This window comes from Raphanus sativus, unplaced genomic scaffold (genome assembly GCF_000801105.2).
Source record: "Raphanus sativus cultivar WK10039 unplaced genomic scaffold, ASM80110v3 Scaffold2153, whole genome shotgun sequence".
NCBI lineage: Eukaryota > Viridiplantae > Streptophyta > Magnoliopsida > Brassicales > Brassicaceae > Raphanus > Raphanus sativus.
Window position 1 is genome coordinate 9,539 of NW_026617462.1, and position 7,596 is coordinate 17,134.

The 7,596-nt window shown below is 38.8% G+C and overlaps 1 non-coding gene across 1 annotated transcript; it reads left to right on the plus strand.

Annotated features, from left to right (window-relative positions):
• The first annotated feature begins 3,217 nt into the window (after nucleotides 1–3,217).
• On the plus strand, nucleotides 3,218–3,325 carry LOC130505295 (small nucleolar RNA R71). The gene has a single exon (XR_008941614.1). It is a non-coding gene; the product is annotated as a small nucleolar RNA R71 (small nucleolar RNA).
• The last annotated feature ends 4,271 nt before the right edge of the window (nucleotides 3,326–7,596 follow it).

Below are 7,596 nucleotides of genomic sequence, written 5' to 3' on the forward strand. Positions count from 1 at the left end.
ATATTTTCATATGTCCCAAACAGGCTAATCTGGAATCATCTGGATAGAAAGTGGGATATCTTCTTACTCACAACTCCTATGAGATTTATTTAACTTCCTGGTTATTCTCCACTGAATAGTGGTTCCCAATCAAGCTTCTTACATATTGGTTCATCCTGGTTTGATAAGAATCATGAAGATAATATGGCATATGTCCGAACAGGCTAATCTGGAATCATCTGGATAGAAGGTGGGATCTTCTTGCTCAACACACTTATGAGATTTATTCAACTTCCTGGTTATTCTCCATTGATTAGTTTGTTCCAAATAAAGCTTCTTAGATCGTGGTTCATCCTGGTTTGATAAGAATCATGAAGATAATGACATATGTCCGAACAGGCTAAGCTGGAATCATCTGGATAGAAGGTGGGATATCTTCTTGCTCAGAACACTTATGAGATTTATTCAACTTCCTGGTTATTCTCCACTGATTATTGGTTCCAAATAAAGCTTCTTAGATCGTGGTTCATCCTGGTTTGATAAGAATCATGAAGATATTGCCATATGTCCGAACATGCTAATCTAGAATCATCTGGATAGAAGGTGGGATATCTTCTTGCTCAATACACTAATGAGATTTATTCAACTTCCTGGTTATTCTCCACTGATTAGTGGTTCCAAATAAAGCTTCTTAGATCGTGGTTCATCCTGGTTTGATAAGAATCATGAAGAGATTGCCATATGTCCGAACAAGCTAATCTGGAATCATCTGGAAAAAAGTGGGATATCTTCTTGCTCACAATTCCTATGAGATTTATTCAACTTCCTGGTTATTCTCCACTGATTAGTGGTTCCAAATAAAGCTTCTTGGATCGTGGTTCATCCTGGTTTGATAAGAATCAAGAAGATAATGACATATGTCCGAACAGGCTAATCTGGAATCATCTGGATAGAAGGTGGGATATTTTTCTTGCTCACAACACTTATGAGATTATTATACTTCCTGTTTATTCTCCACTGATTAGTGGTTCCGAGTAAAGCTTCTTAGATCGTGGTTCATCCTGCTTTGATAAGAATCATGAAGATATTTTCATATGTCCAAACAGGCTAATCTGGAATCATCTGGATAGAAAGTGGGATATCTTCTTACTCACAACTCCTATGAGATTTATTTAACTTCCTGGTTATTCTCCACTGATTAGTGGTTCCAAATAAAGCTTCTTAGATCGTGGTTCATCCTGTTTTGATAAGAATCATGAAGATATTGCCATATGTCCGAACAGGCTAATCTGGAATCATCTGGATAGAAAGTGGGACATCTTCTACTCACAACTCCTAAGAGATTTATTTAACTTCCTGGTTATTCTCCACTGAATGGTGGTTCCCAATCAAGCTTCTTACATATTGGTTCATCCTGGTTTGATAAGAATCATGAAGATAATGGCATATGTCCAAACAGGGTAATCTGGAATCATCTTTATAGAAGGTGGGATATCTTTTGCTCAACACACTTATGAGATTTATTCAACTTCCTGGATATTCTCCACTGATTATTTGTTCCAAATAAAGCTTCTTAGATTGTGGTTCATCCTGGTTTTATAAGAATCATGAATATATTGCCATATGTCCGAACATGCTAATCTGGAATCATCTGGATAGACAGTGGGATATCTTCTTACTCACAATTCCTACGAGATTTATTCAACTTCCTGGTTATTCTCCACTGATTAGTGGTTCCAAATAAAGTTTCTTAGATCGTGGTTCATCCTCGTTTGATAAGAATCATGAAGATAATGACATATGTCCGAACATGCTAATCTAGAATCATTTGGATAGAAGGTGGGATATCTTCTTGCTCAATACACTAATGAGATTTATTCAACTTCCTGGTTATTCTCCACTGATTAATGGTTCCAAATAAAGCTTCTTAGATCGTGTTTCATCCTGGTTTGATAAGAATCATGAAGAGATTGCCATATGTCCGAACAGGCTAATCTGGAATTATCTGGATAAAAGTGGGATATCTTCTTGCTCACTATTCCTATGAGATTTATAAAACTTCCTGGTTATTCTCCACTGATTAGTGGTTCCCAATCAAGCTTCTTACATATTGGTTCATCCTGGTTTGATAAGAATCATGAAGATATCGCAATATGTCCGAACAGGCTAATCTGGAATCATCTGGATAGAAAGTGGGATATCTTCTTACTCACAACTCCTATGAGATTTATTCAACTTACTGGTTATTCTCCACTGATTAGTGGTTCCAAATAATGCTTCTTAGATCGTGGTTCATCCTGGTTTGATAAGAATCATGAGGATATTGCCATATGTCCGAACAGGCTAATCTGGAATCACCTGAATTGAATGTGGGATATCTTCTTACTCACAACTCCTATGAGATTTATTCAACTTCCTGGTTATTCTCCACTGATTAGTGGTTCCAATCAAGCTTCTTAACATATTGGTTCATCCTGGTTTGATAAGAATCATGAAGATAATGGCATATGTCCGAACAGGCTAATCTCGAATCACCTGGATAAAAGGTGGGATATCTTCTTGCACATCACACTTATGAGATTTATTCAACTTACTGGTTATTCTCCGATGAATATTGGTTCCAAATAAAGCTCCTTAGATCGTGGTTCATCTGGTTTGATAAGAATCATGAAGATAGGTTCCCATTGAAGTCTACTGTAAGCTTCTGCTGACCTTCCAGAACTCTATCAATCATGGCATCAAACTTACTCTCCTGGGTGGGTGGCGGTGGGTTTTGGTAAGCTGAGTTGCCGTAGTTCCTTGTGTTGGTGAAGGGTTTCTGATACTGTGAACTCTGGTTGTAGTTACTCTTCTGACCACTGCCAAAAAAGTTTTTGTTTCCACTTTGTTTTTCATATCTCTGAAATCCAGTACTCCAATGTAGTTCACACCTTCCTTTGTATCATCTTCTCTAGCCTCTCCTTCTTCAGCTGAGCAGACTGGCTGCCCCAGAAATGCATGTAAAGCATCTATCTTGGCTCCGACTTCATTCATCTGGTCTACCCCGATGGCTGCAACCGATTTCTTCTTGTCAGAGTCAGTGTTCTTGGTGCTGCTGCTGTTGGCTAGGTTCTCAATAAGTCTCACAGCCTCTATTGGATTCCTAGTGTTGAAGTTCCCCTCACTAGCAGTATCAAGAGCCATCTGATACCTCAAGGCGATACCTCTGTAGAAAGTGCTTAGCAGCTGCACTTCATTGAATCCATGGTGTGGACAGTCTCGCTGGAAGAACTTGAATCTGATCCACGCGTCTTTAAAAGTCTCACTAGGCTTTTGCGCGAAAGTGGCGATTTTGCTTCTTAAGTCTTCAGCGCGTGCCTCATCAAAGAAATTACGCAGGAAGGCGCTTTTGATGTCGCCCAGGATGTCAGTGATCATGTAGGTAGCTGCTTGAGCCAGTGCGAAGCTTCTCCAATCAGTGAGTATTGAAGAGCTTGCAGAGTAGGTAGTCCTCAGGGACTCATCCATACGAATAGCAGCGATAAGATCCTCGAACCTCTCCAGATGGTCCATAGGATGCTCGTGCGATAGCCGAGAATACGGTATCTGAGACACGAGAGAGTAGTACTGAGGCTTGAGCTCGAAGTTCGCTTCTGAATCTTTGGAAGTCGAAATAGCTGATCTGTTGGTGTAGTACTCGTCTGGACCGTTATAGTCTGCCAACGATCGTGTTTGAGCTTCTCATGTAGCCTCAGCTTTCAGGTTCAAGGATTATGTTTCCCTGTGCATCTAGCTTCTGACCTGTTGCATTACGCACAGATTGACCATCTTGGTCATACAGGTTTCCATTCTCGCCCTGCGTGAGAATAACAATCGCGACCATGCTTCGCGGAGTAGTGTCGATCGATATACGGTTTGAAGTATCGAACGATGCGGACCGGCGAACGGTAACGGTCGATGGTACTGTCTGAGTGTCGGTCGACTGTTGAACGTGAGAATCAGGTCGACGGTAATGTGGTTCTGTCGATCGATGCAGAGCGTAGGTCTTTGCGGATTGAACGTTCCAAGTGTGCAAGGATCTTCTGAGAATAATAGTTGATTTCCCATGTTACTTCTGGTACTGCTGGGCATGTACCTGAAAAGACAAGAAAAATTTTAATTAGAAAGGGGGTAAAAAAAAACCTAAGATTAATAAGGATTAAATCTAATTTTGATCAAAGCTCCCCGGCAACGGCGCCAATTTGATAGTGCTCAAATTACCCAGTAGAGCTTACTCTCTCAAATAAGAGGTACAGCTGTAGTACTTAGGTTCGATCACGAGGAGCTAGGGAACCAATTAAATAAAATCTAGTAATCAATCCTAGGCAAGGTTGGTTTATATGGTGGAAATAAAAGTAACAATTCCTAAAATGAGCAAGGTAGTTGCTCTAACTAACAATATGATGGGGTTATTTAAAATGTGATAAAGAGTGGTAGACATAGGGTTTCTATTCAGGAGTGGAGATTATAATCTCTATAAATGCTTTAATAAGTTGCTTGCATGATACTATAGATCTCAGCCGCTTAACTCAAGTGAAGTATCACTGGTTAAATTATCTAGATCTCTGGCCACACCTTTCGCACGATGAACAGAAAAAGAGTCGGTCGATATCCTTTGAGATATCGAGCGATACACCTTTCGCAGCGCCGATCGATTCACCTGTCGGGATATCGATTGACGGCTTCTAGATCTGCCTAGGCGCGAGCCGAATATGACCACAAGGTCTCAAGGAGGAACTGTCGTTCTTCTCAACAGGAGACAGACAAGCTCAAATGGATAATTCAAGATAATCAAAGATCCTAGTGATCTATGTTCTAGTTAGGTAATCTAAAAACAGCATAGGGTGCAACCCATTTGATGAGTATCACAAACTTAGCAATTATAGTTTGGGGCTAATCCACAAACCTATTTGAACCTAGATCTAACAAGTAGACTACTCAAACATAACTAAGCAATTCATAACAATAGATAGATGAAAGAATTGCATAGATGGAATAAAGTAGAAATACAAAAGGAGATGAGAAATCTCTCCAATCTCTCAAACAAATAAAACTCTGTCTCTCTCTCACACTCTCTGCTTTGAGGGTTTTAAAAGCTTGCTTCTTTCGAGGTTGCCGTCAAAAAGACACTTAGCAGGAATATTTTAAGCATTTCCATTAGGTTAAAAAACTCGTCAGGGGCAATCTCGTAATTTGGTGGAAGTCTTGGTGAAGTAGTCGGCTAAACTATTTCGTCTTTGATATCGATCGACAACACTGGATGTGTATCGATCGGATTATAATCTTCTAGTATGCGGATCTTCTCAGCTACAACGATCGACGACTCAGGATGAGTATCGATCGATATAATCGCAATGTTGACTTCCGACTTAGTCTCTTGTACTTCAAAATGCTCCAAAAACATCACTTTCTCACAAAATGCTCCTGAACCTAAAAAACATACCTAATAGGCTAGAAAACAGATTAAATATAATAAATACTAGTATACCATGGTTAAAAACGGGTACAATCCATGGTATATCAGATATCTTCTTACTCACAACTCCTATGAGATTTATTCAACTTCCTGGTTATTCTCCACTGATAAGTGGTTACAAATAAAGCTTCTTAGATCGTGGTTCATCCTGGTTTGATAAGAATCATGAAGATAATAGCATATGTCCTAACATGCTAATCTGGAATCATCTCGATAGAAGGTGGATATCTTCTTGCTCACAACACTTATGATATTTATTCAACTTCCTGGTTATTCTTCACTGATTAGTGGTTCCAAATAAAGCTTCTTCTGGTTTGATAAGAATCATGAAGATATTGCCATATGTCCGAACATGCTAATATGGAATAACCTGTATAGAAAGGTGGAATATTCTTCTTACTCACAACTCCTATGAGATTTATTTAACTTCTTGGTTATTCTCCACTGATTAGTGGTTCCCAATCAAGCTTCTTACATTTTGGTTCATCCTGGTTTGATAAGAATAATGAAGAAATGGCATATGTCCGAACATGCTAATCCGGAATCATCTGGATAGAAGGTGGGATATCTTCTTGCTCAATACACGTATGAAATTATTAACTTCCCTGTTTATCTCCACTGATTAGTGGTTCCCAATCAAGCTTCTTACATATTGGTTCATCCTGGTTTGATAAGAATCATGAAGATAATGGTATATGTCCCAACAGGCTATCTGAATCATCTGGATAGAAGGTGGGATATCTTTCTTGCTCAACACACTTATGAGATGTATTCACACATATTATTCTCCACTAATTAGTGGTTCCAAATAAAGCTTCTTAGATCGTGGTTCATCCTGGTTTGATAAGAATCATGAAGATATTGCCATATGTCCGAACAGGCTAATCTGGAATCATCTGGATAGAAAGTGGGATATCTTCTTACTCACAACTCCTATGAGATTTATTCAACTTCCTGGTTATTCTCCACTGATTAGTGGTTCCAAATAAAGCTTCTTATATCGGGGTTCATCCTGGTTTGATAAGAATCAAGAAGATAATGACATATGTCCGAACAGGCTAATCTGGAATCATCTGGATAGAAGGTGGGATAATCTTCTTTCTCACAACACTTATGAGATTTATAACTTCCTGGTTATTCTCCACTGATTAGTGGTTCCGAGTAAAGCTTCTTAGGTAGTGGTTCATCCTGGTTTGATAAGAATCATGAAGATAATGGCATAATGTCCGAACAGGCTAATCTGGAATCATTTGGATAGAAAAGAGGGATATCTTTTTACTCACAACTCCTATGAGATTTATTTAACTTCCTGGTTATTCTCCACTGATTAGTGTTCCAAATAAAGCTTCTTAGATCGTGGTTCATCCTGGTTTCATAAGAATCATGAATATATTGCATATGTCCGAACAGCTAATCTGGAATCATCTGGATAGAAAGTGGGATATCTTCTTACTCACAACTCCTATGAGATTTATTCAACTTCCTGGTTATTCTCCACTGATTAGTGGTTCCAAATAAAGCTTCTTCTAGTTTCATAAGAATCATGAAGATATTGCCATATGTCCGAACATGCTAATATGGAATAACCTGTATAGAAAGTGGGATATATTCTTCCTCACAACTCCTATGAGATTTTTTCAACTTCCTGGAAATTCTCCACTGATTTAGTGGTTCCAATCAAGCTTGTTACATCATGGTTCATCCTGGTTTGATAAGAATCATGAAGATATTGCCATATGTCCTAACATGCTAATCTGGAATCACGTGGATAGAAGGTGGAATATCTTCTTACTCACAACTCCTATGAGATTTATTTAACTTGTTGGTTATTCTCCACTGATAGTGGTTCCCAATCAAGCTTCTTACATATTGGTTCATCTGGTTTGATAAAGAATCATGAAGATAATGGCATATGTCCGAACAGGCTAATCCGGAATCATCTGGATAGAAGGTGGGATATCTTCTTGCTCAATACACTTATGAAAATTTATTCAACTTCCTGATTATTCTCCAATGATTAGTGGTTCCCAATCAAGCTTCCCAATCAAGCTTCTTACATATTGGTTCATCCTGGTTTGAATAAGAATCATGAAGATAATGGTATATGTCCGAACAGGCTAATC